We start from the raw sequence: 24,037 nt of genomic DNA on the forward strand, positions 1-24,037 counted from the left end.
GTTTATATTTTAATAATACACTTTCTGGTACCGCAGCTTCTCTATTTTTGTTTTTTCATCACACGTGGATGAGAGAACCACTAGCCACAATGAAACCCCTGCACATCTGAGTTCTCGATGGCTTCCCCCGAGCAGCTGAGTGCTGCTTGAGAGTTTCACAACAGATCACATTCAATCCACCATCGATTAGTCACCAAACTCAAACGGCTGGAAAGACCTCCTGTCGGCCTCATTATTGCTCTAAAATCCTCCTGCCCAACTCACCACAACCATCTCAAAATGTTTTGAGTCCCAATTCAACCTCCGATAACTTTCTACCTCTCCGAATCATCACAAGTCTGTGCAACCAAAAAAAGAAAATGTATCTAAACAGAAAATTAAAAAAAAAAAAAAGGAAGCTTGACTCCTTGTTGTCCTAGTGAATGCCCTCTCTCCTTCACAGCCAAGTTTCCCAAAGGGTTATCTGTATCCGCTGCCTCTGTGTTCTCACCCCCACTTACTCCCCAGGCTACGCCAAACAGCACTTGGTAAGGTCAATGCTGGCATTTGCGTCCTCGGAGGCAGTGGACACTTTTTACTTTCCTAATCTGCCTTCACGGCAGCGATCTATAATCTGACCCCAGTTGTCCTTTTGAAGCTCTCCCTTTCACAAGCCTCCATGTCACAGCCCCCTCCAGGCTGCTACACCTCTCCAGCTCTCTTCTCTGCCTCCTTTAAAGGCCACCCTTCTCCACCTGGCCATTAACATGAGAACTTCCCAGCTCTATTTGGGGCCCTAGTTTTCTCTTTTTATCCTTTCTCCCTGGGAATGGCACTCATGCTCACAGATTCAGTGACACACAAATACATCTCTGTAAGACCAGTCTTTACTCTGCAAATAAGTGATTCGAAGTCAGCTGACATCCTACTTTGAATATGCAAACTCACAATACCTACTGCCAGTTTTACTACCTTCCTCAACCGTTTACCAAACCTGCATCTGTTCCAGTGTTCTTTACTGCTAATGACAGTAAACCAGTCACCAAATTATGCTGGCTGGAAACCTAAGATGCTTTTGCATCTCTCTTCATTTCACATTCAATCCCTCACCAAATCCTGTCGAGCTGACTTTACAAATTTCCTTCACATCCCCTTCTCTCTATCCCTAAATAGCACCTCCCACGAATTCTAGTCCATGCTATCATCATCTCTTTCCTGGGTTACTGAAATCATCTCCCAAGCGTTCTGTCCATTTCTCTTCTTCTCCCACTTTATTCTATTTATACCACAGGAGAAGCTTAAAATGAAGACAGAATATAACCATAGCATCTACGTACTTAACATTCTGTATTGCTTTTAATATAAAAAGGAAGCTCATCAACCCAGCCTGCTGGGTCCAGCATGGCCCTGCCCCTACCTCCAGCTTCCCCGTGGACCACTCCTGACAGCTCTTTCTGCTCCAGTCTCACTGGCCCTGCTGGTCTTCACATGCACCCCGAGTCTCTGTTATCAGTGGTGCTTGCATGCGGGTCCCTGACTCTGGGGAACACACTTCCCTCCCTTCTTGTTTAACTAACTTTACTCCTTCAGCTCTTAACGCATGTTACTTCTTCAAGACAGTCTTGTTTTCTAATTATATGCACTTTTACCTCTTTTTTTCCAAAATTGAAGTATACTTGATTTACATGTTGTGTTAGTTTCAAGTATACAGCAAAGTGATTCAGTTATATATATATGTATATATATCAATTATTTTTCAGGTTCTTTTCCATTGTAGGTTATTACAAGATAATAAATACAGTTCCCTGTGCTATATAGTAGGTCCTTGTTGTTTATCTATTTTATATACAGTAGTGTGTATCTGTTGATCCCAAACTCCCAGTTTATCCCTTCAGCTCTCTTTCCCCTTTGGTAACCCTACATTTGTCTTCTATGTCTACGAGTCTGTTTCTGTTTTGTAAATAAGTTCACTTGTGCCATTTTTTTAGATTCCAAATACAATGATATCATGTAATATTTGTTTTTCTCTGACTTATTTCACTTAAAACAACAATCTCTAGATCCATCCATGTTACTGCAAATGGCATTATTTTATTCTTCTCAATTACCACTCCTTTCTAGTATTTTACATTTTATGTGTGGGCTTGATTATTTAATTAATGACTATTTCTCTAGCTAGCCATGAGGTCAAGAACCAGGCCTGACCAACAGGGTTGGTAATAGTAGCATTCAATGAATATTTGTGGAATAATATTAAATATAAATAATTTTAATCACTCAGGATGATAAATTTGTGGCAAATTAGATCACCAACACTCTGAGGCAGATCAAAAATACTGTGGGACAAAAATTTTAAAGTTCAAAGAAGCTAAACAATAAATGAATCATGAAAATTTTGTTAGCAGGATTGAGAAATGGCTACCTTAATTAGTTTTTAGGTTCTCCCAAATTTGACATTCCTTTCCCAATTCAATTGAGGAATGACTGGTTCCACAAATCAAGGAAAAGCTGTCCTTTGTGAAACAAAAGACTATAAAGGTGGAAAATTGTGGCTTCAAAGTCTAAATCTCTCACTTATTGCCAAGGTCCTGGAAAAACTACCCAATTCCAATCCCATCTTGAGAAAGCATCATCCGTGGCTCTGGTGTCACAGAACAGAAGCCCCTTTCAGAACAAATTTCCCTCTATAACCTCATCTTCTCACTCATTCAGCCACTGGCAGCAGACATGCAAGGAAATCAGTAGACTTCTGAGATAATGCCATTAGATAAAATTAATAAAAGCACAACTTTACATGATTTTTTTTCTGCTCTGCAAAGACCTAATTACTTTTCATCTATCGTGTTTTTTTTTGTTTGTTTGTTTCTTAGCCATGTCTTCAATGTTCAGTTTCTTAGATACATATCATTTGCTGTTGGATTTCTAAGTTTGGAATCGAAAGGAGTATGTAACCATAGAGACAAAAGGCTTGCATTCCTTCTCGTGAACCTCCATGCGGTGCACAGACCACATGACTATTTTTCACAAAGGAGGCCACTCCTTCTTGCTGACTTCCATTCTGAAAGTCACCTGGTCTATAACTCTTTCTCCTTTCTGCAACAGGCATACACAACTGGGAAAATACAAGAGTAGGTATTAAAAGCACCACTGACATCTATTAATTTGCCAGTTATTTGAATGGTAAGGCAAACAAAGAAGAGGTACTAGGTTTTAAACCAGTTATTTGAGGTCTGGAGGTCATAGATGTTATTGAGACTATGATGATTCCTTCCTCCAGAAAACTATACTGCACATGTAATTTTACATAAAACATCAGGAGATTTGTAGGGCCCTGAATTCCTGGATCTGAGTGTAGAAACTGTGGACTCTAAGTCTTAACTACCTTTGGTCCTCTCCTCTTCTTCATCTGCTGTTGTATCAATGGTGCTACCAACACAAATAGTCTCCCTTTATTTTCTTTGGTCCTAGGCCACCCGTACCCATATTGTTAGAGCAGGCAGACAGCTAGATATGAGCAGAGAAAGGGGGACACTGGCAAAATGGCAGGAATTGGGCAGAAAGGAGGGGAATGGGCCAAATGGCAGGAAACCCTACGTCATGTAAGCACCAGGGGTCCCTGGGCAGAAAAAGAAAGCAGGAACCTCCAGACTGATGAGAGATCACACATTTCGGGATGACACGTGGCCTGGAGGCCCACAAAGAAAAGTGGTAAAGGCATGAATCTCCAGTGTCTGTGCGTAACCTTTTGCTCATTATGCCCTCATTACAATCAAATGAGTCTTGCAGATTAGAAGTCCCCATCATGCACTGATGTCATGACACTTCCAATCCAGACTAAATAAGGACAAAAATCCCTTCTCTCTTCGAGAAGGTGGAGTTGGGATGAAAATAAGGAAATGTGACTCCAAACCCTTGCCTTCCAAATGAACAGTCTGCCCATTCATTTTTACACCCTATATAACCAACTTGCCAAAGAAACTCAGGGCAGCTGCTCACCTGAGCCTGCCCGCTCTCCCCTTGAGAGTGTACTATCCATCCCTTAATAAATCCTCACTTTGCTTTCTTAACCTCCATGTCTTGTCTCTGAATTCTTTCTGCAGTGTGACAAGAACCTAATCCCTGGCCACAGTGTCACTTACAAAAGTGATAGAATTTTAGACCAGCAAAATTCAGAGAAGTAAGAGAACAGATGAAGAATCTCCTTCACATAGCCACACTAACCCAGACCTCCAGAAGTGCTCTCATGTCAAGGTTGTGTCAGGAAAAAAACCCCAAAAACAATGATGATGCTGAGTGCATTGCCTGTTGCTTTGTGCACCTCACTGTCTCACAGCTACCCAGTAAGAAAAGCATCATTACCCTCCCGTTACAGATGAAGACACTGAATGTCAGAGAGTCTGAAACCAGTTGGTCCCTGGATGAGGAAGTTGGTAAATGGCAAAACCAGCATCTGCACACAAATCTAATCAATTCTAAACGCCTTACTCTGTCCACTACTTGAATTTCATCTAATGAAAGATACAAGGTAAACATTAGGACAGCAGAGATTTAAGAGATCTATTACTTTTCTAATCTTACAACAAAAACAATTTCCTAACCAAATTCCTAATCAAATATAAACCATTGCTGTTGTTTTGAAAACCACACCAGGGGTCATTAAATTAGTCTTAGATAATTAACTGAGTTGACAGTTTTCCATCCTGACTCAACAATTTCAGCATTATCTCTGCTAGAGCATAAACATTTACAAAGCAGAATGATCGGGAGAAGTAATTAAAATACACTGAGATAATGTGACCTATAGGAAACTATTGATAAGGATGATCAAGTAATTTTAAGCCTCCAGGAAAATTGTATTTTGGTTTTCTAAATTTAATAAAAGACAATCAATGTACTTTGAGCCAAAAACATGTTTAAAATTAAGTTAAAGATTCAGCAATAGAAATTGAGAAAAAGAAATTATGGTCAGTGTAGATAATATATTCCCTTTTTATAGAAATTTAGAAATAAGTATAATGCTGACCTCATGCTTCAGATTTACACAAATCATCATTTAAATGCTTTATTTATTGATTATTCCTCACTGAAATGTTTTCTCTTGAAGAGATAATCACTGATTTCAGGTTTTCAGTGAAATAACTACTTGGATCAGGTCCCACCAATGCCCCTTCCACCTCTTCCTAGGACGAACGTGGGCTTTATCAAAGCCAGGCATGCCTGGCTGTCCAGACGTGTAATGTGTTCTTCACCCTTCCCGCAGAGGTCGTGGGTGTGGACTGGCTTCTGCTCTACCACCTATGAGTAAAACTATTTCTGCTCGGTGATTGAAAATAGGAAGCGATATGTTTTGAGCCCATTCCACGCATCCATCACTGAGAAGTCTTTGCTTTGTCATGAAATTTTTACAGATGTGAAATAATGAAAAATGGACTAGTTGGAAAACAATATGGTTTTAGGAGATGTGGGAAAAAAATACCATGAAATATGTTACTCTCTATTTAATTAACTTTCTTGTTGTAATGTATCTAGATTATTGTCCAGTAATTTAGAAGCCTTTGTGGTGCAATTTATAATCTGGCTTTGACAATTTACCTGCACTTTACAGACTCATCAGCTATAAAGGTATCTTTGAAAGGTATTAGTGCCCAAGAAATGTCAGAAAAGTCATTTCTTCTCCCTTTGGTTTATGAAAATGGCAACGCAAGAGAAACAATCATAATTTCTTACTATTTAAAATTTTACTCTAGAAATTTAACTTTCTGACTGCCCTTCTTGACGGAAAATTTTGAAATATTTGATAAAGTGGCTGCCCCAACTCATAGTTATGAAAATGAGTACCCTACAGTCGCACGTAAACAAAAGTTCCATTGAACTATGGAATATTTGAGTGGTATTTATTCATTTAATAAATATTTACCGAGATTCTAGACATGGGTTGTATTAGGCACTAAGGTGCAATATTTAGCAAAATCAACATGCACCCTGCTTCACAGAGTTCATAGGGGAACAGAAAAAATGAAGATAATACATTGATTAAATAATTAAAGAACATAATAAATACTATGAGCAAACAACCGGTATTGTCAAAATAATGTGGGCAGCCCGGCTTTGAAAAGATAGAGGTTGCCATGAAGATACACTATTTGTGCTTAGCTCTGTATCCCCATGGGTAATTCAAATTCAGGGAGTGGCCAGGAAGTGTAGGAATTTGTTCCCAGCAGAGGCACAAAGGAGGCACAACAGAGAAACGAAAGCATATTAGCAAACCTCACTGATAAATGACAGTGTTGAGGTCTCTCCCACAATTCCCAGAAGGAAAAACTAGGTAACATTTATGGTTTCCTCACACTTTACTCTTCAGAATTCATGCCTACAAAATATCTTCTACAATCTACGGTTATATACACATATTCCCTTTGCATAGAGAAGACACACATATTTTCATTTTTCAGAATGAAAAAGAGAATCAGTAATAAAAAAAAGTCCTTTTTTGCTGCCATTCCCAATGGAAACTAAAAACATCCATATTATACTCTTTGTCATACCAGTTTTGAGAGGCAGATAGGACGGGATGTATCCTTTTATCTCAGGCTAAAAATGAGCTATGTCACGGTGTAGCCCTGTAGTATTGTCTGAAGTCTGGGAGGGTTGTTCCTCCAGCTTCATTCTTTTTATTCAGTATTGCTTTGGCAATTCTGGGTCTTTTGCAATTCCACATAAATTTTAGGATTATTAGTTATACTTCTGAAAATTGTCATGGGTAATTTGATAGGGATTGCATTAAATCTTTCGATTGCTTCAGGGATGCATTGTAAACTGACTAGACTTCAATTAAAAAAAAAAAGAAACTATGGTAAAAAAAAAAAACAAAACACATTCATTGATGTGCCTGAAGTTCTTTTTGTGAGGCAAGTAAAAGTGATGTCAAGAGAGGAAGATATAGAGGGTATCTGCATTAAAAATAGAAAAAAAAATATGTATTCAGTTTTATATGCACATATGCACAAAGCTTTCAAAACAACTTAAAAGGTAAAAAATAATTACTCACTGTGGTAAAACAACTCGCTATGGACGATAAAACACCATTTTAATTTCTCCCTCAAGCCCTGAACACTGGCTATTCTGGCCATGTGAAACTTTGTTATATATTAGGAGAAAATGGGTCAAAAAACAAGTGCTTGGGTTCCAGATTTGTTTTGAAGACAAATCCATCAGAAACATTTATAACTTCACATGGTGAATCTCCTGTTAAACCAAAGCAGAAGGCAGTCTGGAGATTCTGGGCAGTGAACACAGAGCTACTTTTACACTAGATTGAAGAGCAGAAGCACCGGGCTGTTATCCTGGTAATGTCATTCTCTTCAGATGAAGGAGCCCAGGGCGCAGGAGAGCTGCAAGAGTTGCAAATAGTTGGGACAGGAGCCCCCTGGCGGCCAAGATGAGGGGCTGAGTCCATCCTCGAGTCTGGGGGTCTCCAGATAAAATCCCCATCGGAAGCCCTTCACACCCAAGAGGGCAAGAGGAAAGGGCATTTGAAAGAAAGAGACATTTTTATTCAGCATGATTTCTGGCCATTGGATGCACATTTCCTCAGTGCCTCTTCGCTGTGGATTTCCTGAGAATTTCATTTACTCAGGGATGCCCCAAACAGCTGGTGAAACACGACCACACCATGACAACAGTTTTTCCATCCTTACTCTGCAGTATGGAGGCAGAGAAAGACTAGAGGACCTCAGTTAGCTAATATAAAACCCCCAATTCAAGCTGCTTGGATCTCACCTCCTGAAACCTACTCTAGACGTCATGTGTTACTAGCGTATCTGTGACTCTCTCTTTTGACTTACACATTTTCACACGTGACGATCTCAGTCACCCACTTCAATATCCAGAAGTTGCCAGGTTGCTCTTGCCACGTTGCCCGGTGGCCCCCCATCCCTGGGTTTCTAGGAAGTGGGCACCAGTCCAGAGGTGAGGGCAGAAGGAAGGAAGACTGCCCTTCTCCAGGGCTAGATAGTGACCCCACACGCCAGCATTAAAAACCTACACTTCTGTTTGTAAATGCAGTTTCTGCCAGCTCCACTTTGGTAGGTGCAAATGTACTTAATGAATATAGGTTTTTGCTTACAGATCTGTGCCGAGGGCAGTGTGAACAGCTACACTTGTGTGTAAATTAATTAGCTTAAACAATTGCACCGGAGATCTCACCACACAGGAGATAACCCTCTCACCTTTTCCAGCAGACAGGTTATTAATTTGGCCTTGCCTGACTTCCTAATTTTCTGAAACTCATTTTTCAAATAGCTGATAGATTGTATCTGGTCAATCCAGGTTTTGGCTGAGTTTCTAAAACATATTGTGTAGAGCCTGGAGCAGTGTCAGAATGTCAGGATTCTGTGGGTCAGGCTGAAACATGAACAATTCAATTAGAGCGTCCAAAAGTGAGCATCCTGGGAATGGGATTCATTTTATATTTAGCTTCAGTTTCTTATCTGTTTTATTAGTCTGGAAGATAAATGCGGACTAGATCTAACAGTGCCTGATCAACTCAAGAGTTTTCATGGATCTCCTAGGAATATTTCTTCTTCTTTTTTTCTGCTTTGAAAAAAGAATATATATATAGTACCAGAACCGTCATACTATATAGGTGGGTCAAGCTGGGCTAAAGGAGGAAACTCTATGCCTGAAAAAAGAAAGTGCCAGGGTTGGGGAGAGGAAATGCATGTTAGGGCTAACAGATGAGCGGCACGGGAGCTGGGGTTGGAAGATGCTAAGGACCCTGGACTGACCCACTCAGCCTCCAACCCTCCCTCCTTTCAGGTGTGGAAAGCCAACAGTGGATTTCCCAGATTCCCTTGCAGCTAGAGTTCTCCATGTAAATTACATCCATCAATTGCGTGCTGTCCTGAGATTTGGAAACGCTGAAGTGAGGTCTTCTTTCTGGTGCTTGTGAAGCAGTTGCTGCTTTCCATCCTGGATGTGAAAAGTGTCCCAGTAGCAGCAGGGAAGCACCTGCTATGACTTTTAAAGATGCTGACAGGCCACTGTAACCCTGTAGGCGGGGCGTTTGCTCGAGCATGGTCTGGGAGCAACAGTGCTCTCCTTGGGGGACCAAGAGGGTCGCTGGGGGATTATTTCCAAGAAATTCAGCTGAAAAATTCTTCAGCCCTTCCAACAACTTAATTCCCATCTTAACTGATTTCCTAGAGTAGTTCCTGTTTCCTGTACTGAACCCCAACTGACAAAGGGAGTGAGGACCATATGCCGCTCAGCTGAATTTTCTCTTCTAAGAACCAAGGGAATTTTCCAGGCACAACACCCAAAGAAGTTGAACTAGGTCTACAGTCTAAAGTCAGTCTATTTACTAAATCATGGACAGAATTAAAGGACAAAAGAAAGCCAAATGGCCAAATCAAAGGTTTCAGGGAAAAGGGAAGCAGGGCAGCTACTCATGCAGACAATGGCCTACAACAGGCAATGGTCCAAAGGAATTTGTCAGCCCCCAAATTCATCTCACCCCTCTGTACTTTCTCTTCTTCAGGTGGGAGCTTCCCCCGGCCAGCATTCTTGTGGGTTTTTGTTTTTGTTTTTGTTTTTGTTCTTGTTTTGCAGGGTATGTGGCAACTCTTCAGTGTGGCAGAGCTTAAACCACTCAAGGAATTCGTGATCGTAAGTGCACAGCTTAAGGGTGCGGGCCCTCCCTCCCAAGCCACACAACCAAGCTTGGAGTCTGCACGGCAGGCAGAGCTGAGCCGCTAATGGTTTCAGAGCACTGGGTTCTACTTACGTTCTGGGAAGACAACTTGGAAGCAAAATTCAAAACAGATTAGAAACAATAACACCTGGAAGCAGAAAGACAACTCAGGAGACTGGTGAACCATTACAGGGCAGGCGGGATGAAGGCATGAACGGAAGTGAGAACACACTGGGAAGATGTAGTGTGTAGGTTTAATACGACACTGAGTAAGGGACTGGAGGTACCAGGAAAGGATGCGCTTTCTAATTTGGGCCAATGGGTACCTTGGGACGGATGCCTTTCATGAAGATAAGAACAGACATCAAACTCATAGGAACAAACAAGTTAGGACTCAGCAAAGTGGAATGTCAGAATGACATGATTCCAGAGCTGGTCTTGTCCCTCACGAGCTAGGCGACCATGAATAATTCCTTTAATGTTCAAGCCCCTCCTGCTCACACAATGGAATTAAGGATATCAGTCCCCCATCATACCTGTAACTGACGTGAGAGTAAAAGGGGCTAATGCGACAGGGACGTGGAAAATTGAGTTGTTTTTCTGATTGTTATTTTACCTCAGTTGGAAAAACTAGGAAGGTTTGTAACAAAACTCTCCAAACTTGAAAAATTAGATTTAATTGCCTTCATCTAGCTCAGTTTAAAGCTTCATCCAAAATATTATTCACTCTTTTTATCTTAGACCAGGTGGTCTGGGCGACTTCTGTATGAGAGAGCATAATGGTTTGGAGTGTATTATTTTATTTAGAAAGACAACTGAATAAAGTGGATGTGAGTCAGAGGTTTCCATGGAAATGGGGACAATTACGTGGAATAATGTGGTTTTCAGTGTATTGTGGACACCCTTGAGTAAAATCACTCAACACTTTCTGCAAGTGGTTAGAAACACACAGCCAACTGCAGATTCGTTATCAAGTCCGCACCGACGCGTGAGCTGCAGGAACACGTGGGAACCCGGTCTCCCTTTTCAGCCACTCTGACAAGCAAAAGGCAATGAACATAAGCCATTGTATGTGTTATATTTTTTAAAGTTGCGACACCTTTTTTGCACTTCATTCCTTTGTTTTCCAAGAGAAAGAGACAATATGTTCTTGATCAAGAACAAAACAGAACAAACAACTGTACTTGTAAATCAGCACCTCAGTTAATTTCATATTTGGCACAGAAATAAAAGCATGTAAAAACCAACCTTGCTTTCATGTACCTCAAAGTTCTATCCTTAGGGGACTAAGTAGCAGGAGTTGGTCACCTGATAAAACCTATCAAATAACCCTGCTAATTAGAGAAATTACACAGACTGCTTTTGTACTTTCAAATAGTTTTTCTGACATATATAACTAAAATAGGACAGACATGATATATTATGCTTGCTTGATTTCCATAAAGTGTTGAGAGAAAATAAAGTTCTTCTTCACACACTAGATCTTAAGCCAACTTCTATGGTTATACCTTGTCGTCCAAGGCACCTACTCAGATCAGGGCAGCATTCTGGATAGGCAGACACAAGCTATTACTGTAAATGTACACAAATACTTATATTATTATGTTTATAGTAAAAAAAAAAAGTCCAGTATAATAAGTAGGATAGTATTCTTACAATCATTTATAATCAATGTATTGGAACAGGTAAGACCATATACAGGGTTTTTAATTTTTTTTTAATTTTTTGTTTGCTTTTTTGACAAATTTATTTTTAGTTTTGCATGTCTTCCATTAGCCTTTATGTATTTTTTTAATTGAAGTACAGTCAGTTACAATGTGTCAATTTCTGGTGTACAGCACAATGTCCCAGTCACGCATATACATACATATATTTGTTTGTGTATTTTTTTCATTAAAGGTTATTACAAGATATTGAATATAGCTCCTTGTGCTATACAGAAGAAATTTGTTTTTTTATCTGTTTTTATATATAGTGGTTAACTCTTGCAAATCTCAAACTCCCAAATTTATCCCTTCCCACCTCCTTCCCCCTGGTAACCATAAAATTGTTTACTATATCTATGAGTCTATTTCTGTTTTGTAGATGAGTTTATTAGTGCCCTCTTTTTTCTTTCTTTTTTTTTTTTTTTGGTTCCACATATAAGTGATACCATATGGTATATATACACAATGGAATACTACTCAGTAATAAAAAAAGAATAAAATAATGCCATTTACAGAAATATAGATAGACCTGGAGATCTTCATTCTAAGTGAAGTAAGCCAGAAAGAGAAAGAAAAAAACCATATGAGATCACTCATATGTGGAAGACTTTACATATAAAGAATATTTTCTATTTCAATATCATGACTTTTGAAAACATCATATCATTAGATTTTTCCCTAAGTGGTTACATCATTTTTATAACCCTTATTTTCAATAGCTGCATAATAGTCCATCAAAAGACATTAACTGAGCACCCACTATGCACCACACATGATCATATACAGGGTTTTTAAAATCCCAGAGTCAGAAATCTTTCTAGACAAGCAGGCAGATGAGTAGTGTAATTCATCTATGGATTTTGGCTATATGTCTCAAACTTGAGGATTTCACATGTATTTTACAAATGCATATGTAAGTACTTTAATATAAAGAGTTTATAATATAATATAATTAGAGAAAGATTCTTTTTCTTTATTATTACCTGGCTTAGTGACAAGGAAAAATTTGCTTAAAATATCTTCATCTCAGTTCCCCATCTTCAAGATGGGAAAAATAATACAATAAAGGGTCTCTTAAGAGAAAAAATTAAAATGAACTGACTTGGCTTAGCACAGAGCCCCTTGGAATAGGCTGGTGATGGCAACATATGGTGGTCTTGGGCAAGATTGAGTGAAATATTTATTTCTTTTTCAGTGTCAGGAATTAGCATGAGGCTCTCCAGAATGTCTGCAGTGACAAGCTTTCATGTAATTGGGGGGAGCTGGCTTTTTAGGGATCTATTTTCAGATCCATACCTAGAGGATAGCCGTAGTTTATTATCTGATGCACACTGATGCTTCACTCTGCACTTAGGGCTTGTTAGAGGAGGCACCTCGGTCTCTCTGTTATGAAGAAAGAAGTGTCACTTTTGGAATAAGATAGACAGAGACAAGGAATGAGAAGAGTCCCTTTGGCCAAAGCTAACAGAGTAGTAGAAACAGAAATCACCAGCAGAGGAAAGTGTTCTCTCCCCAAAGAGTGATGCCAAGTGGACCACTGACAGCAAAGGACTCAGAGGCTGCTTGACCTGAGGGCTATGATGGAAGAATATGAGAGAATTATTTCTGAGCTCGAGACAATAAGCCCCTTGGAAAACTCACAGAGTAACTGGAGAACAAATTAAGGAGGCCGAATTTAGGCAAACAAGTTGAAGCAAACCACCCTAATGTGGATTTTAATAATTGCTATGAACATACCACAGGATTGCTTTGGAGAGATAAGAATGCATTTTTTTTTTTCTGGTGGAAAGGACATTAAAACACCATGTACTTACAATCACAGGGAGGCTGAGTGTCTAACTTAAAAACACACCGCTAGTAGTAGGTGGCAGATTCAGAACTGAAAATACCATGAATCACAATTAGAGGCAGTATTGGGAGCTAGCAGGATTGAACTCTTGATCCAGTGCTATTAGACTTAATCAAATGATTAAAACAGCCTGAGCCTTAGTTTGCCCATGATTACACAGGTAGGAAGTGGCAGAGTGTCACTCAAACTAAAGTAATAGGAACAAGAAACAGTTCGCACACGCACAAAAATAATAACATAGCAGATTTAAACACCAAAATTCAAATCACCAGACTAAACTCAATTAAAAAGCAAATGTTTCCACGTGGATAAAAAAAGTACAGCTATTAAAAGCTATAGACACAACTGACATGTAATAATAGAGGAAAATAAAAGTGTCAATAGTGCAAAAAAGATACATCATACAAAAACTCAACAAAAAAAGTTTAGCTAAATAAATATCAAAGAAGACCTTAAGGAAACAATCATTACTGTGATTAAAGAAGATTTTATACTGATAAAATGGTCAGAACACAAGAAGGATAGAATTAAAATTTTATAAAACAACTAGTTAAATTATTATATAAAGCAAAATTGGCAAAATTAAAAAAGAGAAACTTATAATCATAGCGGAGAATATTAGCACACCACTCTTGAAATGCTAGAACAAGCAGACAAAATGAAAATCAGTGAGGGTCTAGGGTCTTTGAAAATCATTATTGACTAACTTGAGCTAACTGATTTTCACAAAACATTGCACCTGATAATTGCAACATGCACATTCTTTCCAAGAGAATGTGGACCTTGAACATGTAGCAGAATTACCATTTGGTGGGACATAAAGCAATCTGAACAAATGTAAAAGGACTGAAATCAATAATAAAGTGATAACCAGAAAAATCCTCCAAAGTTTAAAAGCTAAGAAATAAACAATATATTTCCTGTATCACGTAAGTGACAAAGGAAAAGCTGCACTTACAGGGACATTTATAGCCTTAAAAATGCCTATATTAGAAAAGAAGAAAGTTGATACTCAATCATCTAAATATCTATCTGAAGAAACTAGAAAATAAATGACAAAACTAAAACCAAAGTAAATAGAAGAAAGAAAGCAATAAATCAAAAGGACAAAATAATTAAATTAAAAACAAATATACAAAGGCCAAGACTACTAACTAAGGAGAAAAACAGTCTTTACATCTCTTCTTTTCTAGTTATTAGCAGCAGACGGGGCTAAAACAAGTTGATTGCAGGGATACCCACGTTCAGAAGAATCACTGTGAATCCCTACTTCAGACCATGCACAGAGACTAACTCAAAGTAGCTCATAGATCTAAATGAAAGAGTTAAAACCATAAAACTCTTAGAAGAAGACGCAGGAATAAATCTTTGCAATCTGGTTAGGCAGTGATTTCTCAGATACAATACTAACAGCACAAGCAATAAAAGAGAAAATTGATAGTTTGATTTCAAAGGACACCATCAAGAAAGTGGGAAGACAATCCATAAGGAAATATATATATATATATATATATATATATATATATATATATTTAAATATAAAATAGGCAGTTTTTGTCTAGAACATAGAAAGAACTCCAACAATTCAGTAATAAAGAGACAATTGAACAGACATTGCTCCAAAGAAGATACACAGGTGGCTGTTCAACATATGAAAAGATGCTCACCATCAATTAGTCATACAGCAAATTAAAAATCAAAATCATAATAATCCCATCAAACCCAGCAGAATGGCTAACAACCAGAAAGACAGACAATAACAAATGCTGGAGAGAATCTGGAGTAACTGAAACCCTCATATACTCCTGGTGGGAATTTAAAATGATGCAGCCACAATGAGAAACATTTTGGCAGTTCCTCAAATTGTTAAACGTAGAGTTACCATATGACCAAACAATTCTAGTACCTAGCCAAGAAAATGAAAATATATGTTCATATAAATAGTTGTATATGAATGTTTGTAATATTCATATGCTTATACGCTTATATGTTTAAAATAGCCAAGAAGTGGAACAATCCAAATCAACTGATTTAGTCAAAACTAGCAAGAAATATCATGATAAAAAGAGACTAGCCCCAAATACTCATATCAGAAAGGAAAAGATGGCATTATACACAATAAAAAATAATATGACCAATTTTATATTAATAACTTTGAGAATCTACTCTCATGTGGGTGAAATGACCATATTTCTAGAAAAACATGTCTTATCAAAACTGATATGTGGAGGGGAGGGTATAGGTTGGTGGTGGAGTGCATGCTTAGCATGCATGAGGTCCTGGGTTCAATCTCCAGTATCTCCATTTAAAAAACATAAATGAATAAATAAATAAACCCAATTACCTCACCCCTCGCCCTGCAAAAAAATAGTTATAAAAAACTGATACAGAAACGAAATAAATTCTGCTTTCCCCTTTTTTGAAATTTGTTGAAATCTCTTTTTGCTATTACGGATTTATTCCTTTTTGTATTTTTATATAATCCTTCTTTGGGATCTCAGGAAAGAAAGCTGGGGTGGTGAATCCCCACCCTGAATACAAAATAAACATTTGAGTAGAAAGGCAAGTATTTTTATTTCTAAAGAAAAGTAGATAACTTGAGAAAGACACCTTTAATCTAATCAGAAAACATCACTTGGTTCCTTTTAAATAAGAAGGTGGCATAAAGTCACTTTTTAAATACACTTAAAATATTTTTTATAAGAAGCAGACTTATTTTTAATCTCTGCTTTGCATTTACTGTGTGCCCCAAATCGATGTATTGTAGTAATGCAAAGATTAGCCTACACTGCATAAGGACTGGGTAAAGGAACGTGTTTTCTTCAATGTCTTTCACTAAGTGTAAGTAGATCTCTGTCAAAGAATTAATAATACAAGCCAGTGGCATCAGAGCTAATCATAAGGCATTCAAGAAAATACTGTGAATAATGTGGTTCCAGACTTTGATAAAACACTGTGCGTGTAACTGCATTAACTTTTAAGTTTCTTCTTGCACAGCGAAAGGCAGTAGCAACATCACGCATGTTATGCTCACCAAAGGGTGCTGCTTTGTCTAATTTCAGCAGGTGAAATTAATCGCCCCATGAGAACAAGGCAACCAACTTTTGTTTGCCGTCTCATTGCAATATGTGTAATAAAATTTGGTTGGTGTGACAATGTGTCTGTGAAAGTTGACAAGTTGGTAACTGCAGTGTGGAAAGGCATTTCATTTTTTATCTTTAAAGAATTACTGGATCGTTAAATTAAATTTTATTCCTGTAGGCTGCATCAGACACAGAGAAACCAGGTGTTTCTGCATGTGAGTTGCTGGTTTCCTAAGGTGGAATCACAAAGCTGTATTCATGGATTATTCTGCCTAATCATTACAGCTGACAATTACGGTGGTGATACAAAAGTAATTTAACAGACCGTCAACTAAAAGGTGGCTTTTGGCTTTTAACCTAAGAGACTTGCTTCATATATTGAACAGACATTTTACTGGATGAAACTGTGCTAAACAGTTAAAACAAATTCAGCCAACGCAAGAGTGTCAATTCAATAACCTTATCCCTTCCTCCAGAAATGTCATCGCTAATTATCAGAACATGAGGATAATCAACCAGTCAGGTATTTCAAATACAGATCCGACAAGTATGTTTCTCATCTCCAAGTTCATTTTAAACACCATTTAAAACTACAGTGCATTTGCACTTTGACATTTAGTAGGTGCAAATAAAAATCTTAGAAGAGATTTACTACTCCTATATAAATGCACTAAACTGAGCTGTTTCAGAGGCTGGTGAATCCCCTTAGGCAAAACATTTATTCAAAAACTAAATTTTTCTGTCTCTGAAATGGGGAAGATAAGGGCTGTTTTGCCAATTATATACATACATATATATATACACACACACATATATATGCATGTATATATGTGTATATATACTGCTTAGAGGATATATTTTATATATATACTACATATATAAAATATAAATGCATATAAGTATGTACATATATAAAGTAAGTGTTCACAAAAGTGTACAACAAATTCAGAGTTAAATGTGTGAATTAAGCTTACTTCTAATAAAGTCAGTGTGTTTATCTTTTCCTGAGCACGTCCTTTGCAGCATAGGGAAGTGTATTAGGGCAGAGATTCAAAAATAAGATTTACTAGCAGGATAAACTTGGGCAAGTTACCTCTTTCCTCTGCTGCAGTAAGGATTAAATGGGTTGTTAAAATGTCCGGTGCTCAGAACCATGCCCAGGACACAGTATGTATTCAACAAACGGTAGCTTTTATGGGATGATTTTCCCACTGTGAGCAAATACAAATACACTTCCATGGACTTGTTTCCTTCCCAAAGGAGGCGTTTTGACACATAGCTCATCCTCACTGTTCACCAGGAAGGCTCATTGTTCTCCCAAGGGAACCCCCTCCCTGTGGCCACCCAATTATTACAGCCTGCAGATGTAAGGTTGGATATTAAGGCTGAATAAAATATACAAAGATACTGAGTAATTACATATATATATATATATATAAACCACTTAGAGAACACTATATATACTACATGTAAAATATAAATGCATATATGTATACATTAAGTATATAAATTAAGTGGAATTGAGTTAATTCCACTACCGAAAGAAACACACAGTCTTGTGTTAGGTCAAGGGTATTTCTCTAACTCAATTCCTGAAGATGGTTCTGTTTACTAACTCCATTAAACAGATGTGTCTTTAAAAGGAAACGCAATACGGGGTTTAATTTTCACATGATAAATGGTTTCTCTAGGGTCATGGAGTGCCCCTCCCGGGCCCCTCCTTATCTCCACCCTCTTCGTGCCCTCACCTCTCAGTGGTCTTCAGGGAACACCTGGAACGTCTACAGCCAGGCCAGGGTCACCCAAGGGGTCTTCTTACAGCCTGTGTTTGCTCCTCGTGCTGCCCTACTCTTGACCTTTTATTTGTTTTCTTCACTAGATTCTTGAGGATAAGGACTGTCTTTTTTTTTTTTTCAATATTATATATTTATTGCATAGTGCAGTGCCTCACTCACAGCTAACCCTCAATAGAGAGCAGCTACATGAATAAATGAAGATACACACTAAGCTGGGCGGTACCTGTGATCCAAATAGTTCACAATCACTCATTTCCCCAGTGATTTGTTTAGTTCCTATTTCATTCCACAATAACAGACAGCTCCCGAGTCCCCAGGGGTAACTCAACGGTACAACTCTGGATGCTAAATGATCCATCCCTCAGGCAGTGCAATGACTGTAGTGGTGAATTAGCAGAGTAGGCGTTCTAGGTTGAGTATCATCATATCACAGCATGTAACTGTCTGTCAAATATTTACAGGAACAAAGTACCCTCTGTGAAGTAGCACAGAGCTCTGGATTCCTGTTCTGGCATTTTTCTAATCTTCCAGAACCTCTGTTTCTCTGGCTGTGTCATGAGAACAGCAATGCCTGCTTTTAGGGTCACCATGACATTTTGAGATACATGTCTTAACTCCTCAGCTTAGAACAGGCATTAAAAATACTCTTATTGTGTTAGCAACCTGAATGTCCGACAACAGATGACCAGATAAAGTTGTGGTATATTTATACAATGGAATACTACTCGGCCATAAAAAGAATAAAATAATGCCATTTGCAACAATGTGGATGGAACTGAGATCATCATTCTAAGTGAAATAAGCCAGAAAGAGAAAGAAAAATAGCATATAATATCACTTACATGTGGAATCTAAAAAAAAAAGACACAAACTTATCTACAAAACAGAAACAGACTCACAGACATAGAAAACAAACTTATGGTTACCAGGGGGCAAAGAAGATAGGAAGAGATAAATTGGGAGTTCAAGATTTGCAGATACTAACTACTATATATAAAATAGATTAATAACAAGGTTCTACTGTATAGCACAGGGAACTATATTCAATAGTTTTTAATAGCCTATAATGAAAAAGAATATAAGGAATATATATATATATTTTTATATATATATATATATATATATAAAATACATATAGGTTTAATGAATCACTATGCGATATACCTGAAATTAACACAACATTGTAAATGATTATAATTAAATACAAATACAATAAAATAAATACTCTTACTGGATTATTAGTAATAGTGCTTTGAGATGTAAGTGTATCTGAGAACTCTATTCTATTCATCTCTTGAGAAGACTGTTGCAGAGAAATAGCTCTGGATTGGTATTCTGGAAATCTAAGAGGTTCCACTTACTCCCAGGTACAATGTTTATTCTGAGGTGAAAACAAGCTGACTTCACATATATCACGTCCATTTGTCCTTTCTATAAAGTATGAGAACACTCCCACACACACACACACACAAAACTCCACAAAGAAGAAACCTTTGCCACCCATGTCATTTGTGAGTCCAGAGACAGAAGACCCCTCAGTTCTACACACATGGGAGGCCCCTCCCATCAGGGTACACAACGCTGCCCACTGGGTCTCAGATAATTAAACAGGGCATTGGAAAACCAGCATGCTCTGAAGACTGTAGAGATAGCAGAATTAAACAACTATTGAGAATTAAACATCTTTCTGAGGTGCTCACAATTTAATTTATATCTAACTTAAACTGACAGACATGACACATTTTGATAAAGAACAGCTCTGAACATAATCTGATTTACTCCACAGAGGAAAAGATCGCTTCCTGCAAGGAACAATTTAGATCAATCATTCCTATTGTGAATAATCATGTTTTGACATTGTTCAGTAGCTATACAATTAAAGTTAACACACTACTCCAAGAAACTCGGTGAATGTAATTTTTCTTCGTGGTATGATGTTTGAAGCACCAGTCTCCCTTTCTGCATTCTGATTCAGTTCCATGTTTCCATAACAACCATGGGGATCTATTTTTAATGATTTACTTTCTTACAAAAACCAAAGCTCTTGAAAGGCATAATGTCTTTTATTCAAGATCCCTCACTTACTTTTTATAGTTATTCTAATAAAAATTTAGATTTCAGTCACTATTGCCTTTGGCAAGACCTAGCAAAGTAGGCTTTGTAATAGCTATTAAAAACAGTAACTGATAAATGATCAAATAGGAAAGAACCAAAAGGAGGGAAGAAAATGAGGTTAAAAAAACCCTGCCAACTCTATGTGTCCTGACGATTTATTTTCAGAATGTATAAAGGCCATTGCACAAGGATCCAGCGGCCCACTTGCTCAGGGACTGAAAGAAATCAGTGAGCCTATTGAAAATGAGTCAACAGGTTTAATGAGAAATTTAATACACCCAGACTCCACTTTCTGTTTACCTTTTATTTGGTTTCTAAGAGAGGTTATGTTTGTGGGGTGATACCAGTCCTTTTGCTGTAGGCAGATGGGTGACTTCCTTCAGCCTGGTAAGACTGAAAATAGACTAAGGAAATAACTAGGGAGAGAATGAGGACTATGATTCTGGCAGGTACTCCTCGGTAAATGTGTTTTCTCTGTAAGGACCCTTTTACATGTCATCGTCTCGTGCACGGGGAAAACTACCTGCGATATTTTAAATTCTTACCAAAGGAGAATCTTATTACAACAGAATGTACTTTGTATAATCACGATTTCAGTTTCCAAAATTTAACTATGTATTTTTGTCACAGAAACCATCTCAGAATTATTTGATCTTTACAATGGGTTCTTCCATATTTTAAGGCATAAGGTATTTCTGGTAAGAAAGGACTTAATAGGAGATATTGTACTAGATAGAATTTTATAAACAAAAAACAACCTCCCTTTCAACTCAGTTCGTGCTCTTTGCTCAAGCTGTTTATCCAGTCTACAAATTTTATTAAGTCCCTGTTATGTTCCAAATACCAGGGAGACGGCAGTAAACAGGACCGATCTTCCCTTTTCATCTTATATCCTAGTGTAGAAAACAAAAAATAAACCAACATGTCTTCATACTTACGTAACTATTTTCAGATACACGTGAGTCTCTGTTCACTTTGGTCAATGAAACTCTGCTCATTTCTTGTCTTTCTCTACTTTATTCCAAAGGTGACACTTTATTCCTCATAACAGGGACTGAGGTGCATTTTCTAACAAACCCCCAGAGTTGGGGTGCAGTTGTGAGGGGCCTTTCAGGTTCAAGTTATGCTAGCTTCCTCCCTGGGTACCCCTCTGGGTAGGTGATTGTTGCTTCTTGCAGTTACTGAAGTCATGCACCTTTTTGACTTTTTCAGTCTCCGATAGCAGATTAAATAATTTGTAATATTCGATTCTCTGTTAAAATTACCAACTTCTGTTTTCCTGACTGCACCCCAATTTTTCTAACAATCCAAATGCAGAAATTGGTAGCCAACGCCTGTGCTACTACAACAAAAACCTAAAATACGTGGTGTTTGTTTAAAGTTGGGGCAATGGGGGACGAGGAAACTGATTTCAAAGGTAGAAAGCCATTGATCTGCATGATGTTTGGGCAAAACTCTTGGCAAACCTGTTTGAACTAATCCGAGAAGCAGACAGTGGGCCTGCTGGGCTGGCAACACTCAAAATAGACTGAAAAGCAAATTCAATAATGTATGTTGATGATTATTGTATACATTCAGCAAGGTGTTACAGGAGAAACACGAGCTCAGGAACAAACTAGCTGGTGTGAAAGCAGGTCTGACCAGATGTAGAGAGAATCCAGAAATTTCAGGGTTTATCGGACCCAGTTACTGGAACCAGCTGCTTCTAAACCCTAACTGGTGAACTTGACATTGAGGTGAGTGTTGAGTAACAGAGGTCCGACGAAAAATCACATTTGAACTAAGTGACCCAAGGCTAATAGGACATTCCAAGCTGACACCTAGTGGACCCTCTCAGCTGAACAAAATATCTCTTGACAAAGATCAGGTTAAGGATGTGGTCCTTCTGCCTATTTTTCAAGGTAAGGCCATCTTGAGAGAGTGGCACGGAGAACTGGAAATCAAGGGCCTCTGAGAAAAAAACTTCCCTACTCACGATCAGGAGGCAAACAGATCAGGACCCTATGAGGATTTCAAAGGATTGTACTAAAATACCATGATTCCAGAAGAATAAGCCTTGAAATACTCAAGACTTAAAACAACACTTGGCCTCATAATTTTCTCCAAACAGGAAAAAATCTATTAAGGTTATACATATTTCAATCCTCACTTCAAATGTGGACAAAGAGCATAATAGAAATGAAGGAAGTTTCCAGAAGGCACATCCATAGGCTAGAGAGAACCATGGACACGGGGTGCCTCCCAGGGAGCAGGGTCAAAGCCAGTTCAAAGATCCTCCCTGACTTCTGGGTTAGGGAGTCTTGATAATGTCTGTCCAACACAATTTCACCACTGACTTCCATGTGCATCTGAGTCCTTCTCCCTCCAAACATGAGTGTTTATTGTGATTCCCCTTTTCTTACTCCCCTCCTGCCCATTGGGTATACATGCATGTTGGGGGTTGGTTGCAAAATACAGGTGATTCACCATCATCATCATTAGATGAGGACAATGAATGACCAGAGATCACGAGCTTGAATGGAATCCAATCACTGAAAGAATTTTTAGTTGTCTCCCTTGGAAGGTAATAATCCTTTTCATGAGAGACTGGAAATATGATGTGACTATTTGGTGACCAGAAAGGTGGACCAAGGCAGAGAGGGTCTAGATGTCCACTGATTCCATTTGATTTTTCCTGGCCACGTGGCTTCCAATATTTCTCAGCCTCCCTTGCAGTTCAGGTGAAGCTATGAGATTAGGTTTTGGCCGATGAAAAGATGTCTACACGTTCAAGTTCACTCCGTAATAGCTCATGCCCAGTGGCCCACATAGTCTCCTCCTTTTTCTCAGTGACTTAGAGACTGTGTGCTTAAGAAGGCAGCATCAAAAGATGGAAAGAGTCTTTAATTTCTCAGTAGTGAACCTCCAAAGAGAGCTGCCCTGAACCTATTGGCTAGGACATAAGAAATATTTTATTTTTCTATGTTAAGAAACTAAACTTTCTTGGTTGAACAAAGTATCTCTGCCCCCCCCCCCAACTGAGATTCGGGGGAATTAAGCAAGACTTTCATGTCTATGTTTTGTCAGTTGAAAACATAATCCTTCCAATAGTTTCTCTTGAAATTCACTCAATGATGTTTGCTCAGGACCACTGTTTCTATGTAAAATAATAGAAATTATCAAATAAAAGTAAAAAAATAAACAGAAAACTGTTGCTTATATTTATGTGTTCATCAATAAATAAATCAGGCTGATGAAAGCTCTTGTGTTCTTATCAAATGGTAAAACAGTAATTAAAATATAACACGTCAATTTAAAACAAAACAAGAAAGTGTATTATTGATTTGGTCTGCAAATCGTTTACAGTGGCTGGAGGTTATTGTCTCGATACAGCATTAGATTTTAAAATTAGATTAATTACTGGATTTAATTAAGTTGGTAACTGATGTCTTTTTCTTTTTACTAAAAGTATTTGAATGGAAGGAAATGCCATTAAGAAAGTGAGACAGTGTAGTGTAGCAGAAAAGGCCTTGTCTTGAGAAGCCAGGATTCTAGCAATCTTAGAAGCGACATTTACTAGCTAAGTGACACTGGGAAAGTCACTTAATTTCTCTGGGTCATAGTATGCACTTGTACAATGAAGCTAATATTAGATTACCCAAAATTATAAGAGAAAGCCAATCCAAATGTTTGTTCGAGACTTTTATGGTTTTGACATATGGTTCTATGAAATAGGAATTTAAGCACTAAAGCCACTCTAATGAGAGCACAGAAGTAACATTTTTCTTTTAAAAATTTTAGTTATTGCGTGATACCTACGAGGTCCAGCTTTATGTAGA

The 24,037-nt window shown here is 38.1% G+C and overlaps 1 protein-coding gene across 2 annotated transcripts in view; it reads right to left on the reverse strand.

Moving 5' to 3' along the window:
• The window catches only part of MARCHF1 (membrane associated ring-CH-type finger 1), a 436,459-nt gene that overhangs the window by 273,654 nt on the left and 138,768 nt on the right, over positions 1–24,037 (reverse strand). The gene's annotated exons all lie outside the window — the stretch shown is intronic.

The sequence above is a fragment of the Camelus dromedarius genome, chromosome 1 (assembly GCF_036321535.1).
Source record: "Camelus dromedarius isolate mCamDro1 chromosome 1, mCamDro1.pat, whole genome shotgun sequence".
Lineage (NCBI taxonomy): Eukaryota > Metazoa > Chordata > Mammalia > Artiodactyla > Camelidae > Camelus > Camelus dromedarius.